Source organism: Patella vulgata, chromosome 5, assembly GCF_932274485.2.
Source record: "Patella vulgata chromosome 5, xgPatVulg1.2, whole genome shotgun sequence".
In the NCBI taxonomy this organism is placed as follows: domain Eukaryota; kingdom Metazoa; phylum Mollusca; class Gastropoda; family Patellidae; genus Patella; species Patella vulgata.
This window is the reverse complement of record NC_065883.2, coordinates 51,346,563-51,364,313: the sequence shown is the minus strand read 5'-3', so window position 1 is coordinate 51,364,313 and position 17,751 is coordinate 51,346,563. Positions and strand designations below refer to the sequence as shown.

General features: G+C 33.0%; 1 protein-coding gene and 1 long non-coding RNA gene across 9 annotated transcripts in view; one reads left to right on the top strand and one right to left on the bottom strand.

The window, feature by feature from the left end:
• The window catches only part of LOC126821175 (poly(rC)-binding protein 3), a 185,617-nt gene that overhangs the window by 30,213 nt on the left and 137,653 nt on the right, over positions 1–17,751 (bottom strand). The window contains exon 1 of one of the 8 annotated variants that reach the window (XM_050549567.2): positions 913–933. The exons of the other annotated variants lie outside the window; for them this stretch is intronic. The gene's annotated coding sequence lies outside the window, so the exon portion shown is untranslated. Of the gene's footprint in view, positions 1–912; positions 934–17,751 lie in introns of those variants that run through there. 8 annotated transcript variants of the gene reach the window in all.
• Positions 8,914–13,010, top strand: LOC130012856 (uncharacterized). The gene is made up of 3 exons (XR_008788112.1): positions 8,914–9,180; positions 9,637–9,705; positions 11,011–13,010. It is a non-coding gene; the product is annotated as an uncharacterized LOC130012856 (long non-coding RNA).

Below are 17,751 nucleotides of genomic sequence, written 5' to 3'. Positions count from 1 at the left end.
TCTACTTATCAAAATATATCCAATATCCTATTTTTCGGGAGGGAGTGGGGGGTGGTGAAATATACCACTCTAGTAGACTAATGTTTATTACAGTAAATGTACTAACAGAACATTTAACACACATTAATCTACTGTCAATTGATTGGTACCAGATATCTTTTCTCTAGCATGTTATGTTTTTAGAATAGAGCCTTCCATTCATCTGAATGAATTTCTGTATTATCTGTGGCTATGATTGACAGAAATTAGCAAAGAAGAAAAGAGCTGGGGATAATGATAAAAGTAGTCCTGAACAGACTAATACAGTTACACATCAATACACTAGACAGATTGATAGGATTTTGTCTTTGACAAGCACTTATATGTAGAATTATCTTCAAATATAACATATATAATAATAATCTGATTTAACTTGCAGACAGTGAAGACAATATGGATAAGAGCCATAAACTAGATTTTACAAAAAATATGTTAAGAAAAATGACTAAGATAGTAAAATATGGCTAAAGTTAGTTATACATCTCCTTCCAACTGATATTTCACTGAAACCATGGCTAAAATTACTTTACAGGACATATCACACAGAGCCTGCCAGATAGCAGTTTGTCAAATTGGCGTGAAATGATTTGAAGATAAGTGATGAAGGATAGTATATATATCAAGACCACAATTGGTAGAGTGAGCAGGCTAATTACTTTAGTGGCTATCAAGACTTGAAAATATTATGACTTATTTGTATTAAGTCACCACAAGATTAAAACACAGAATGCAGCTTGATTTAGATTGGAGCTGTTTCAGGATATAACTTCTTATATTATTTGCCATCCCCCTCCCCCCTACACAGTAAATAATAATACCATTACCATTTCCACACAATCAAACCTGCATAATTGAATTAACTATAATACTTACATGTACAAGATGTGAAATATATGTTGCCTTAAGACCAAAGTTTTTTTCTAACAAAATGTTTTAAGTTCTCAGTTGTAAATCTACCTCCACACAAGTATCTAACAAGTCCTATCCTGAACCCTTTGGAAATATCAGTGTCTTTGTGATAACGATAGCATCCACCTTTACCCCCATCTCATCTGATACAAGATATATCTAAACAAATATATAGACCTATAATGTTTCAACGGCCTAACTGATAACATGCCTTATCCATTGTTATGGCACAACCTTTGGAGCTTGATGCTTTTTAATCACATTATCAGGTATTAGCCGTACTAAAGATATTACTGACACAACTGTGACAGAAGGTATTTTCATCAATAAAGTGAAAATTAAACATTCATTTACTAGAAATATTAAACATAATTTCAGTCTAAAAAAAGAGTAATTAAAAGCAACACTGTAACAGACCCAACCTTAATTTTATGGCAACAATTTAGGAATTACATATAACACTGGTTCAAGCAATAATCCCTTAAAAAAGATAATAATCCCTTTGTTCTATCAAAAACATCTATAAAAGTATGGGTATGTAAACCTAACCCAAATCATTTTTAAACCCAATGATCAACAACTTCATTCCAAAAACTTGTAAAAACAGAAGTTTCCTTACTGGCTAAAATGTTATCTGACACAATCCACTTGGTTAAGAAAACAAAAGTTTTGTAATATTTCTGGCAAAAGCATTACCATACCCCAAAAAGAGCCAGAAATACAATATAAAACATTCAAATATATGACCAAGTGAATAACTTATATATTTCCAACTGATCTTCATCCATATGTTACCAGAAAATCTATTTATTTTTCCTGGCTATATTGAACCAATAAATTTAAATAATAACCTCCTCAGAACATACAATACACAATACACATATCATGCATCCATGATGTATTACAAATTTTGGTCATCTGACATAATGTGTATATTTTACATACTAATATCTGATTTAAAACTGACATTGAATTTGTATATAATCATTTAGCATTAATTGTCAAATTATAAATCTAATATTTATTGTACACAGAACTGAATTCAAATGCTAATGGGAATTGACATAAACCCTGATGGAAATGAAATAACATTTGTTACAAGAAAAAAAACATCATTGTTAGCAGTGTCACGGCTAGCAGTAGTTTACAAAAGAATGAATTATGTATTATATAAAACCTGACCATATTAATAGCACATAAATGTGGAAGGATAGCATTATATTTTTTCAAAATTTATTTTAAAACATCAACCAAATTCATCATTATTGAATTCTTTAGGTGCATTTTATCTATCTTGGCATTCATAAATGGTTTAAAACATGATGATTTCTATGAGTATCTTATAAAAATTCTTATCAAAGTCAAAATACAAAATTTGATAAAAATGCTAAGCTGTGAATGTTTTTATTATTATGGGTTATCTGTTAAATTTAAATTCTTGTTGTTTAAAAACAAACAGAGCTAGAGTTTATCAATGATCTTTTCTACAGATGTTTTCTTTTTTCAAATTTACATGATTAAGATAAGAAAGATCTACATGCTTTCATCACAGCTGGAGATTCTAACACCTAATTTATATATCACATACGGAATATGTAAAGATTCTCCTGTGTGGCTCTCTCAAGACATATTAATCATTGTCTATCTTGTGTATTCTTACTTTGCAATTTATGTTTTCAATTTGAATAAGGCAGTGGTTTTGGAGAAGAAGGGTGTGACTTCTCACAAAGAAAATAAATGTCATTAAGTATCAGCAATCAAATATTTGTAAAAAAAAAAACAAAGATCCAAGCAATGGTCCACGGTTTTTCCTTTCACAGGCACTTGTTAAATTCTTTGAAAACCACAAAGGACTCCTTATCACTTTTCATGAAAATATCTCTCATTGTGAACTCGAATCACCACTAAAAATTCCCCATAGGAATCAACAGTGTGTGTACCTTAAACTGCTTTATAAAGAACTTGGTTTGTTATGATGAGCTGCACATGAAAATGGCCAGAACAGATAGAAAAAAAAGGTAGGAAACATTATCAAAATAACTATAGGTTACTCCCGCTGGGCATTGGTTTATCTCTAGAAGTTTGAACAAAAAATCATGAAGATAATATAGACTGTACTTCCTGATGTCAGTTTAGTTTAAGACGGAAACTGTAGAGCCAGACTGGTCAGTTTCAGGAACCATCTGGGCTTGAATTAGATGAGTAATTATCATAGTGAGTTACTTATATCTTTTACATGTGTAGGTTTTATATCATTTAGACTGCGTTTAGTTTATACATGTACTGGTACTACACATCTAAAACATTTTACTATGTTATACATGTTAATAACAAATTTACACTGAATAACACTTTTCCTATAAATTACACTCCATTCTACTATAAATTACACTCCATTCTACTATAAATCGGACAGGTAGTTTCTGAGTACGATCAAAGTGTAAAGAAAACAACAGAAGAATAAGAATAATACGCAGTGTGAAACCCTAATAAGATGAAAACAGATTCTTCAGCAAATCTCTTTTCTTAATAAATCGTAGTCTTAGTAAGTTTAATAGTTCATGGCTAAAATACCTTCTTATTAATATGAAAAATGAGTATAGCAAATGTATCAGAGCATTGATCAATAGACCCTGCTGCTCTAGTTTTACATCTGAGTAGAAATTCCTATTAATCTGCATTTCTCATTGATGTTGTGCGATGGTTGTGCAGTTGGACACTCAACTAGTTTTGTACTGTTCTTTAAATGGCATTTAGTAACTGGATAGAGTAACAACAAAACACATACATACTTTGTACTGTGTGAACCTTGTCAGAAGTGTGTCTTGTAGTTAAGATGTCATGAAAACCTCACATTGCACACATAACCATAGAAATTAGAATTTCCATGTTTGTCTCAAAATGACTGAATTATTGTATTGAACAGACATTAAACCCCATGTCTTACCTTCCCTTTCAAAAGTATTAAATATATCATCACTTTGTGATAAATATGTACAATCTAAATGTGTTATCTATCTGAACTCTTCAAATGAGAAGTAGTATCAGATGTTCTATTAGTTCAAGCATTGAATGCTGAAGTGTTTCACCCCTTATTTATTCTAATTTATTCAATGCAGCTATTCCAGATGTAGTGTGTGTGGCCAAACAATGGACCATTGAAGATGGAAGTCAGAACCATTGATGAAAACCAAGAATAACAAATATTTATATAATCATTTCTAAAATAAATCAAATAAATGTGGTTTTACTTAAATGCTTTTTTACAGCATCGATAATATATTCCGTTATTACTTTGAAAATAATTAAAAAATCTACAATTTAGTATTTCTGGCGAAAATTAAGCATACTGGCAGAAATACCAAAGAATTTTTGTGTTATGGTGGGCTCATGATGGCATTGATCTAATAAAAACAAAAAAAATCAGGTTAAACCATCATCTTTACGATTGCCCTAAGCTTGTTTTGTATATTTAAATAATAGACTTCTTACATGAGGTTTGTATCTAAATAACATTAAGTATATCCTGAGACTATGCGCTTGTATCAAATTTCTCTTTGAAGCTTTAAGGCAATCTGCAAGATTCCCATTCAAAAACTATTTTACATGTTGATGGTTCCACCTATAACTTATGTTCCTATTAATCATCAAGTTTTACACAAGAAGAAAGTTTCCAACCAATACAAAGTCTTGTTTATATTAAAGATAGGTTGCCAGGGAATGAAACATACGCCCACAGCAGCTATATCGTCCGGGCAGTCAACAAGAGTTGTCACATATTTTTACTTTTTTCGGTAATGAAACATTTATAATACATTAAAATCTGATTAAGAGTATTAACTCATTAAGTAATTATCAGAAAACCATTAGAATTTGTTTGGTTTTTATAAAGTTCTGCCCCATGCTAACGTTTAGTATACAAAACTTTTAACATCATGGATTTAGCTGTTCAAGTCATAAAGATTCTTGAAAATCAATATACTTGTTTGTCTCAAGATCTTAAACACTGTGTATAAATTTAAAGTCAATCGGATATTAACTTTAGCCTCTAGAGCATCCACAAGATTTTTCAAAGTGATCAAGGGCCATAACTCTGACAGTAATTATCAGAAATCGCTGAAAATCAATAGGGTTCTTCGTCTCATGACCTTAAAAACTGTGTATACATTTAAAGTCAATCGGATATTAACTTTAGCCTATAGAGCGTCCACAAGCAATCGTGGACGCCGGACGGGCGGACTGACCGACGGACGGGGGCGACAACAATATACGACCACATTTCAATGTGGGCGTATAAAAAGACAATAAGAAACTACTTCATCAGTTTGATAGATTTGGAAAAAGATATCTCTTTGGTTTTGCTCATTCACATAAAGTGAAATTCTAACTTCACATTTCAACACCACCCAATATATTTTATGCCCTTTTCAAATGGTACCTTGTCGATTGTGAATGAAAAATGAGAAAATGATGATTCTAAAGAAATACATCCATTAGCAGGAAAATTGACCAAGAAAAGTGATTTTTGTGTTAGAAAATGATAATGGAATAACTATTTTAGTAGCTGAAAGCCCTAGCAGGGGTTGAATTTGATATTCTGTGGGAACGGGTGGTTATTTCCAATAGAAGTATGTCAATTTTGGTATATATGGAAAGTCGAAAACATCCAATTCTACTAGAAAAATACTGGATTCCCTGAAAAACACCTATGGAGCGCATACAGGACAAAAATATAAGGGTTTCCTAAACCGACAACCCGACGATTAGGGACGTCTGCGCGAATGACACCAAAGGTTGCATGTGAAGATTGTCTGATCTCTCAGGGGTATGGAACGCTTGATGTACATGTTGATAACCTTGATAGTGAGCAGACTAAGAAAAAGTGAGAGTACAACAGTTTCTGAGATAAAAACCACAGAAAAAGATGGGCAGTGGCAGGGCTCACACTGTCGGTCGCCAAAGTCACAATTTGCGATAAAAATATGAAAGTGGCGATTAAAGTTTGATTTTGGGGATAATTTTGGCGATAATGTTTTGCGGTACTGGCGATTCTTTTGGAGAACTGGCGGAAAAGAATCTTAAAAATTCTAATCGTATTTATCCTGGATTAACCATTATTGAGTGTCAATCACATGGGGGGATACTATAAATTAATCAACTGGCTGATAATCCAGATCGCATCAATGAGTAATACTAATCAGTTGGCTTAGATTAATGATTAGTTGATTGATAATTGCCAATGATAGCCTATCTCAAGTCATTATTTACTCCTAATGATTAATTCAAGCGGTGAATATTTGATGTTTCGTTTCGTCTTAAAACAAAAATGATAATACATGTAAAAAAAATGGCTGACAGTTCCTTGTGAAGAGAATTAAATATTTTGATAACCGAATTCGTTTACAGTGGCATCATGTAAAAAATACAAGCATGCCAATCGGATATCATTATTTCAAATTATAATATCACCACTGATCGAAAACGTAAGAACAAGTTGAATAGTCACGATTCTGGATCGAGAAAATAGTTCGCCATTTGTATAATATTACCGTTGCCAAAATGCTCTAAAAGTTAACGACGGGTATATTGTAAGCATCTCTTAAATATGCACTATGCAAGAGCTAAATCTGCCTATTGCAGGTCTTTCTTTAGGCCTGAAATGTTTTCTTAAGTATTAATTAGACATTAATTAACTGATCTAGGCCTTAATCAACTCTCGATGGCATCAGATTTCTCCGATATTAAATAGATTAGAATGGTTCAGCGATACTTTGAATTAATCAAATATGGAGGACTGAGACTTAGCTTTGATCAACCAGTACGGTGGTTGAAATTATTGCACACGTCTGTCAAACCTTCAAAGGCTAATATCTTCGCTTGCAATAAAGTAATTTGAATGAAATTTTCAAATTATTCATTTTACATCATCTACTTTCGAACTATTATAGCAAGAATGGCTAGTTTTTTATCTAAATCTTACATAATGTATCTTTAACAAATATAATTGAAATTTATACCATTCTATTAGGGATTCAGATTCTGATACCTTTACTGTACCTGAAAATAACAATAGGCCCATTGTGCACGCAGCACATAAATTTATAGAAAATTGGCAATCCTTGGATGAGATTTGATGTGTAAATACTGAAAATATATTGTGCAGTACTGTGTTCAGATAGACTAAAGTCACCAAAAATAAAATCTACCTTATTAAATCCAAACTTTGCTAATCTATTATGTAAGACAGATTTTTAAAAGTTGTTGTATATTGTATTGTATATATTGGTAATTATTTTATAATAAGCCTAGCTGAGACATAAAATTGTTAGGTGTTGTTTTTTTTATCACACATTTTTGGCAGATAAAATATTCTAGTTGGCGGAAAAAAATATGAAGATTTTTTTTATATAAAAATTATCCATTTTGGCAGAAAAAAATCGAAAGCCAGTGTGAGCCCTGGGCAGTGGATAATTTAAGAATTTAATTTAAGCCTCTATATTTATGATAAATGGACAGCGATTAAAGACAACATTGTCTTGTATGAATTCTCCTCTGACTTTGCAGCCGTTGCTAGATACCACGTCAGCCAAGTCACGTGACACAAACATGACTTCTTTTAATAGATTTTTTATAGCTTGGGGTATTTTCTCACGAATACAATGCTTTGAGAAGGATTTGAAGCAAAATTTTGATTGATTAATAGGTCTGAATATGTTTTTAGTCCAAATATATTATCAAATCACCCAATTTGTATGCGGGAAGGTATCTGTAAACAATAGTACATATTCTTCTCCACACATATGTTTAAGAGGTGAAGTATACTTCTGTATTGAATGTTTCCATGAATGTCAGTCTGTCATTGAGGAATAATACATTTAAATCTGACATTATTACATGAAGTTGCTCACTAAAATCTTTACAACACTCACTCACATCAAACATTGTTCATCTTCACCTAGCATGAGATTCCAACATTTTCACTGTTATTTTAGTAAGTTTAACATTATAAGATGTCTGGTGATGTATATAGATGGTAACTTTAGTATCGGACTGCTGTCATTGTCTGTATGTGTAACTTGGATCCTCTTCAGCAGATCAAAGATATCACAAGAAAACACAAGTAGAAGCCATTTTTACAGCCATATTGTTTGCTATATTAGATCAGAGCAACTTGAACTATAACAGACAAAATGGAATAGAAGCCAATTTTTTTTTTCAAATAAAAGACTAAGATAATCATGTTTATCTGTCAAAATTGCGCTGTTGGAATCTTTCTGGTAACAAAAGGCAACACATTGTTGCATCAGAGGTCCACTTTGACATTAGAGAATGAAGAGTAATGAAAACGGTGACAGTCAATAGGCCGTCACTTTAATAACAATGAGGCTTAAATGGTAACAGTTGCTTTACCAATTCTTTAACGGAATTGATCAATCAAGTAGTGCTTTAAGGGTTTTAAATCCAGCACTAGAATAATATCGAGAACAGTAACAATAATTCTAAATTTAAACAGCTTTAAAAAGGACAGTTTATTAGCAAATATTTGCATAGGGTAATGGAATTTATGGCGAGCAATTTCAATATTAAAGAGACAAAAAAAAAACCATGAACATTACTAAGCAAAAGGCATAAATCAAAAATGTTTAAATACCATTTGAAAACCAGATTTTCTCAAAGAATTCTGCTTAACTAGACAAAATGTAGAACGAAAGCGATTATCATTAGTTGATCATTCCAATTGTGAAGAAAATGAGTTTGTTTTACCTGCATTCAGCTGTTGAAGAAAATTAACTAAACTACATACATCATGTATATGAATGTGAAACAGATGTCAAACAAGAATTCTACCAATAGAAACAATTTAGTTCAGATTTAGTTTTCACAAAGATTACAACTTTTTAATGGAAAGTCTTATATTTGGTCAGAAAACAATTCACAATAGTCCATGATATGTACACTGTAAGCCTTTTCTGTAATTTTTACAGACTTGTTTCTGTAAAACGCCTACAGCGCAGGTCTGTTATCCTGATTACAGACACGAGTCTGTTAATATTTAAGAAATACAGAATTTCGTCCGTAAATATGACATACGGGTGTTTAAATTAAAGTGACGTCATCGGTCTTCCTGGGCGCCATTACTGCGAAGACCGTTAGTTAGCGGCAAAGAGGAATCCCTCAACATCGAGCACAATAGTTGAACACTACAGTCAATACCAAACATTGCAGTTTTAGGTAAGTATACAGTAGGGACACATCTTTGTTTGACATAGATTGATTCTTAGCATTCGTAAAAATGTACGGTAACTGATTTATGAAATAGTAGGAATAGACTCTTCTACTTCTAGACGTCAAATGGACATACATGATACTCACATACACTGTCACAGTGTTAGTGTTAGCACAGAGTAAAAATACACTCTGGTGTTAGTGCTAGGCCTAATATTTTTTCGCATTGTTTTTGGAGGCTTCAGTTCTAGTTGAGGCTACTCGGATGACATAATAATAACATTGATATAGAAAACAAATATATGAACTATGAAGGGCTAACATTTCTGGGCTTCATTAAGTTCATAGTCTCAGGTCTGTAGGCTAGGCCTACCACTGAAAACCATTATTAAGAATTTATTGAATTGTCAATGCATTGTCTGGATAATGATCTTTAATTTTTTATTTTACTAATTTTTTTAGGCACAGCTTATTGCATCCTTGAGTGCCATTCCTGTCATCTATAGAGTGGGCTACCCAGCCTTTCTCTGGGTTAGTAAAATTTTTTCAAAGGTAGGCCCTACCGGTAAAGAAAAATTATAAGATTGAACTTACTGAAGATAATAATTTTGGGAGTTGAGTGCATTGTTAATGAAAACCAACACTTCCTGCCCTCTGCTTGGACCTTGAAATTTGAGGGGTGGTTGGATGAATGGTCTAACCATGGAGCTTATATAAGATCCATGGTCTAACATTGTTACATGGGCCTTAGTTAGGTCAGAATGAAGCCTATGTCTTTGAGTCAAGTGGCGTTGAAAGGAGTAAGATTGCCTGACTAACCGTGTTCATTTTTTCTGGGTCGTTTGTTTTCCTCCCACTGTTTATAAAAGACCTACGGTTAAAGCGATTATTGAAATAAAATTCTATGTTTATTAGTCCAAAAATGACCTAGTTCGTGTTGTGTGTGGATGTTAAATCCCATTTCTCTCTCCCAGCTTGAACCTTGGGGTAGGTCTTATTAGCAACAGGTGAATCCTATTTTAGTCTGCTTTTAGATTTACCTGTCATAGGTGCAGAGTCGCCACTGGTTAGTCCAAAATCTGATCAGAAACCCAAGATGCGGTAACGATAGAAGAAAGCATGGGTTTTAACCCGGAAAGCAATGGGTGTTACGTTAGTTACAGCTACTACCAATATGAATCATGATCAGAAAAGTTCAACCTAACTTAAAGGAGCTAAATCTGTATTCTTTGGCCCCGAGAAATGAACACAATGGGTCGCAACGATAATAATCTATTATGAATGTCTATAAACTGATTTACATTCAGTCGTTTCTGTTTTTAGTGTAATTTGTAATCAGTTATGCTCGGCGAAATATGTCCAAATTGAATGGCAGTCTGGTTATTCCAGTATACACTGATAGTATTTGTGATATGTTTAGTCTCCTGGGGGGGTTGAATGGCTAAATGGTTAGCACGTGCGCGCTGTACCATAAAGTCTGTCATTGAGTCAACTGGCGTGGTTTCGAATCCCCGGTTGTACGTGGCAAGGAGTAGGGTCGCCTGTCCAACCTCGTGGGTTTTTCTCCGGGTCCTCCGGTTTCCTCCCACTGCTAAAGACCCCTACGCGCAAGCAAATTATTGAAATAAAATTAAAACCATATGTTAGTCCTGAAATGACCTAGTTTGTGTCGAGTGGACGTTAAACCCCATTTCTCTCTCTCTCTCCTTAGTCTCCTGTTTGTGGACATGAAACTTCATTTTCTCGCACATTTAGCTCCCTTTTCCTTAATTAAAATGTGTTCTTTTGAAATGGATGTCATAAGAAACAACCTGATTGAGAATATTTGTTTTGCAGGTGCATTTTTGAAATTAACCCAGATAACGCACAGAAATCATGAAAAAGAGGAAGACTCGAGTGTGCCAAAAAGTGGTATAACTAATCACTAAACTGTCAAACTTTAAATGGATGAAGTACAGTTACAACAATAGCAACAATATACCGGTACTGTGAGAAGGTATACGACGGTATAGATGCCACATTTTGGTTCAAGGTGCTTTAAATTCTGGACCACGGTTTGGTTAACATGGTACAGATATTTTAACTTTCCATTTTCATCCGTAGCAGAATACTCCCCTGTAGTTCATGTGACAAGAAGGAGAAAAGATGGCTTTCGGCAATGAAACATGTGTCCCGCTGAAAGTACATTCCCCTCCGGCGAACCACAAATCACGGATATAGGAACATTTTGAATCAAAAACGTCAGATGGAAAAGCAGTGGCTAGGGAGCTGGAAACACGTCCAAGAAGAAATACTGTGATATGTATCGTTGCAACCTATGATGCAATAATGTTCATGCATGCAAACTTTAGGGATAGGCCTATTGAGTTTATGGTTAGTTTTTATACACCAGCACATAGTGTGTATAAAATAGGTGATAAGGGACCGAGCCACAACCCTTTTATGAGTGATACTTTGTAAATGAGACTTTAAACGCACTGCAAGAAATCTTTTTAATGAATCTTCTTAATTAAACTTGATCTTCTTATTGTACTTTTGATAAGATGTCCGTTTACTTTAATGGAAAAATCTTTTGGTCATTTAATTTGTCCATCAACAATTTGGTACATTTGTAAAATTATCCTCAGTTCATTTTGTCTCTAAATATGCGGCCGTGTTGCATAAACATTAAAATTGTGTAACTCTCATCTACACATTTCATTTTGGGACTGGTTCATTAACTTTGTCAGTAGTCGAGTTCCATCTAAATTTTTATCTACGAGACTGAATCAATTTATGCCATTCTCACTAAGGAATGTACATGCTTAGGCAGAGTTATTGTGGAAAATTTAATGATATACATTTTCAAACAGAGATTAAGCTAATCATTGAAACAAGCTGTACATTTAAGGTGGAATAATAGGAATTCTGCATTGATGCTGTTCTTGTTTTAAAGTCATGATACTTTTGGGGTTCAATAATTGTTAGATTTTAAATTGTTCATTTAAACATTTAGAATGCAAATTCATTAATTCCAAAAATTTGAATGATTTCATTATTTCATTAGATCATGTTTTACTGTTATAATTTACTTTCATGTTGTTGATGTTTTAAATAATAGATTTGAGGTAAATATTACAACACCTTGGTTAAGATTTTAGAAAAAGATTTGAGGATAACTCTATTGTAACACACTGATTATATATTTGTAGAATAGATTCAGAATGTTGTTGTTCTACTATAAAAAAAATTCATTTGAATATTATAATGTAAATGTTTCATGTACAAGAATTTGAATGGATAATTTCATTATTGTTAAATTTATATTTTGTTGCTACCCATTATTTGATACATGCATGGAAATTTTCACATACATTTTTTAATTGCTGGGAATTTTTGTTTGCTTGTCTTGTGAGAACTTGATAAATATTTTGGAGAGTTATTTCCCTTGTTAATAGGGCAACAAATTCTCTTCTTTTTTTTTTTAAAGTCGTCACTATTCCATGTACAAATGTTCATTATTATTAATGAAGAATTATGAAAGGAGCTTTGTTTTTGTTGAAATATACCACCAAACTGCTTGACAGCCAAAGAATATGTTAGATCTCTAAACATTCTCCATATTGTAATATCAAATCTGCTCTTGATCAAATGTGTTAAAAATATGAATTTGTGGTTGACAGGTTTTTTTTTTTTTAAGGCAGTTGTTAGCTTTACTTACTGACAGTAATCTCCAATTTCCAGTATTTTCAGGTCTTTTATTATATCTTAAACTATCATGTAAAAGCATTTTTGAGGAATTAATTGTATCTTATATTGTTTTGAATAATTAAATTCTGTTTTAAATCTTAAGTAAATGTCTTTTTGATGCTTATCATACCATAAGTTTTTTACAGCTGTAAAACATTTTCCGTAAAATTTACGAACAAATGGCTGGCAGCTAGGTTGCCAATCTTTGGACGTAATTTTTACGACATGTTCGTAAAAATATATTTACGGTGTGTCGTAATTTTTACGTACATTGGTTGGCAACCTAGCTGCCAGCCATTTGTCCGTAAATTTTACGGAAAAAGTTTTACAGTGTACACTATTTTCGTAATATAAAAAATATATTATTCTTCACAATAAATAATGAAACATGAGAACCTGTGATGTATACTTGATTTGCAAGGTAATAAAAGTATATTTTTTTTTTTAAAAAAGAAGCATTTCTTAAAAGGCAGCTGTGAAATATGTACTGCAACACCTTTTTATGTTTGTTGCCGGTTCAAGTGGTTGAATACCATTAAATGATGAATTAAATTGAAAAATATTTGTAATTGGAATAAAGAGAGAGAGAGAGAGAAATGGGGTTTAATGTCCCCTCGACACAAACTAGGTCATTTTGGGACTAACATATGGTTCAATTTTATTTCAATAATTTGCTTGCGCATAGGGGTCTTTAGCAGTGGGAGGAAAATGGAGGACCCGGAGAAAACCCACGAGGTTGGACAGGCGACCCTACTCCTTGTCATGTACAACCGGGGAATCAAAACCACGCCAATTGACTCAATGACAGACCTTATGATACAACACACATGCGCTAACCATTGAACCCCCCCTTAATTGAAATAAACTTCACCAGGTGAATGAGAAAGAGAAGATTAACCTAGGTCTGTTTGGTACAATATTATAACATAAAGTATATGGTAAGTAAAGGAACAGGTGAGGAAGACCCAACTGCTATGGAATAGGTGCAGCAAAAATTTTTTTTTTTTGTTGAATTTGGATCAAAACTTTTTATGTAACTAAAGGGGGCGGTTTCAGACAACACCATAAATAAAAGGTGGTAAATTCATGTAAATCAAACACCAAAATGTGATGAAATAACCTATTTATTGTGACAGATATTTGAAATAGAATTAATGAGCCATTCGGAAACTTGGTTACGTCATAACTCATTAAGAAATTCATAATTCAATGTCATGAGTGACCTGATAATCACAATGAACACTTGTCACTATAACTTCATCAAAAATGTATCACAGACCTTCAGATAGTTGTACCTAACAGGTAGAATGGATTTGCAAGAGCGTTTCCCTGAATTAACTACATGTAGTTGTATATATCATTAGACTTCACTTTTAATCAAAATTGAAATCATCTCTATAACATTTTCTTTAAACTTCCAGACATTTCCTATCCATTTTTTTCTTATGAATGTGTGTTATCATTAAGAGTGTGTGTTTTCTGTTCACCATAATTTACTCTTCTCTCACCCAATTTGACTTTAGTATTTATTTGAGTAATAAGTTGGAAATTGCCATGTTTATCTTTCTTCTCGCAACTATTCTATTAATGTCGCTGTCCATAGTGAACAGGAAACAAAACAATAATTTTATTTGCTAAATGGTCCGTTTGTTGCTTTTACCTCTGACATTTCCACGTCTGCTAGAAACTGGCTAGCAGCAAATTCGCTATCTACTAGACCATCTCTCCCTGTATATCTTTTATCTTACCATCCTGCCTTATAGTCCGATTATTTTTTTACCATTTGACCTCATCTCATCCCATAGTTTTAATCTAAAGTACCATCATTCATACTTAAGATGTATCCATTGTTTACATAAAACACATGCTATAAATAGCTGCAGGAACTTGTGGGGTTACTAGCAACAAAAGCAGACAGACATTCTTACAAAAAATTATGTTTGGCCTAAAACCATATTTTAACCGATATTATTTTAAATCATCATTTTTGTCTAATGAATACTTCTTTCTATTGATTTTGTTCATAAGCTAGGTGTAATTTCAAAAAATTGATGATAAAACCAACCTTACAGTCTCTGACACTTTTTTAATATCTGGAAATGATGTCCTGTCAAATGCATATTCTTGTTATGGAAACTTTCAAGCTGTCACCCCACTCCCAAAAAACCAGTAGACGTGGTACAAGGGTTAATCAGCGAACTGGATGTATGAGATGTGTTGTTGACGTTTGGGAAAGTAGGACGAGGGGAAATGTGTAGGGAGTGAAGTGCTGTAAAGGGATAGTTAGATGTATTATGAATGGTTAGAGTGGCTGTGGTGTTACGGTGAAATACTATGCCGCCACCGTAACACCACAGCTTTATGATTTGTTAGACAGGAGTGATGTAATGGGTGTCAACAACTGGGTATGCTGGTACCGTCGCAACGTAGCCGTGAAATATATATTGTGGGGGGGAAGGGCGGAAACGGAAAAATATACAATGTTGACAGTATGTGCCAGGCATGAGGCTGCGCAGACCGAGCGGCAGCTCGATAGGGAGTGTGTGGGAGGGTCACCCTCATAAAAATTTTTTTTTTAAATTTCAGTTTTCTGTAAGCAGTGAAAACACTATTTTGGCATTGTTTGCGGGGTTAAACCTAAAAATCACATTAATACACCTATTGCATGATATTGTGAAACTAGCTGACGAAGACAGCTCGAGCGGCGATTGTTCGACTCGGGGCTGCTCTGTCAGTATCTAACAAACGCATTTAGTTCGCATACAACTTTTAAAAACCGAATGTCAGTATGGTATTTCTCACATAATTGGTTATCGCAAAAACAGAGTAAACTGAAAGCGAGTAATCTCGACTCAAACCTATAGTCTATAGCCTACTTACTACACTCGTCACTAGGCTTCCTATATTATTGTTTGTGGACGGTTTACTACTCAGTGATAAGCCTGCGCCGCAAAAAGAGGTCTCGCCTTTTATTATTAGTATAATGACTTCCTCATGTGCGGCAGGTTAGTTTGCTTCTAAAAACACTGTTTTCCGTTCCAAAAAATACAAAAGTAATTTTCTACCAGATGACCATGGTTCTTTTCACCGAGACTAGATAATTTCTCTCGGTGTAAGGATATAGCTATGGATAAGTTCATACAAGGTCAATAAATCCGCGGTCACTTCGGGTCACACTGTTGAGAAAATAAACCGATGGGTTTGTTTAGTAGCAAATTGAGCGTGAATCAACTGAGTTTGTACTGAAAAATTTTTGAGTGATATGTATGAACTGTCTTCACACATTCGGTTTATAATTAGCGATACACAGGTACAGTGGCAAGTGTTGTACTTCACAGACTGTTTACCTCCGAACTACCTCCGCACGAAATCCCCGATTTGGGTACTTGTTAAAAGAAAAAGAAATAGTACCTGTGCGCATGCCAGTAAAAAAAAACTAAGAGTTCGTGCATAAAAATGCCCGAACGTACCAGGCGCCAGGTCATCAAGATACATGCTATATCCAATTCCAATCTCATATGTATTCAAATGATTTCATTGATAAGATTTTAGACCTATTAGATATTAAACAGCTTGGACCAGCTTTGGCCATCAATAAAATTTAACTCTTTAAAATCCCACATATTTAAAATTGTGCCTTAAGAAAATGGCCAATGGTAAAAAAGTTATTAATATTCACAATGAAGACTTAAAATCTACGGTGAGTACAAATAACTTTACCAGCAGTGACGGTAAAACCAACCTTAATTGTCACCAACAAATAAAGCTACCATATGCTGCCATTGTTATTCAGGCAATTATTTGTTTCCAGTTTTCGTCTACTTATCCAAGATCAATATGTAGAATAATGTTACCAAGAATTAACTCATTTACATATTTTTCTACACGTAAAAGAGATTATAAGTAAGCTAGAGGTATTAACAACTAATAAGGATCATTCACATCAATTTGGGATTTATCGTCCAAATTTTAAAGTCACCTTTGAACATTCTTAATAGATGAACAATTCTTTTCTAACCTAAATTACAACCAAACTTCTTACACATCTGGAACTTTTATATCCTAAATGTGAAGTTTTTTAATGCAAAAATTAATAAAACTGGTGTTATGTAAGATATTACTTGATTTCAAAAGTATTTATTCTGAATTCTTATATACAATCATGAAGGGAATAATATGAATAAATTGGATACAGTAACAAGCATCTTAATGCTTATATAAAACTGTTTCCAGTAATAAAATATTACTTAATGGTATATGATATTTAATTGGTCAGGTAATTTATTTTCAATAATAAAAAGTTTACTAGTTAATTAGTTGATGTTTAGTCTGTTACTAAAAAAAATTTTGTATTGTTTTTGATCAAACACTGATGTTCAGAACTTATTTACTTTGTAGATCTAAAATCAGAATCTAAAATAAGCATTTCAAAAAGACAACAAATTTCAAAGTCTTTATATTATGAGACATTATAAATAATTATTTATAGTATAGACGAAACTAAAAATATCTAACATTTAATGTTTTTAAACAGAAATTTCAATTATCGGTAATCAAAATTTACTTCATTATTCATTTTAAAGGAAGCCTTTTTAATCTTTAACCTTTTAATGAAATTTACCATCATTTTTAACATATAAGTTTCAATTTTATCTATACTGAGATTCTCTTCTTTGTTTATCTGTGATATGTTTTAATGTATGTATACTTTATGGCCCTACAAACCAATTTGAGGATCACTATCAAATGAATTAAATTACTTTCTGATATCTACAAACATTACAAAGTTTGCAGGTTATCATTTCTGTATAAAGCATTTAATATCTTTTACAAAATGGTGGAAATCAA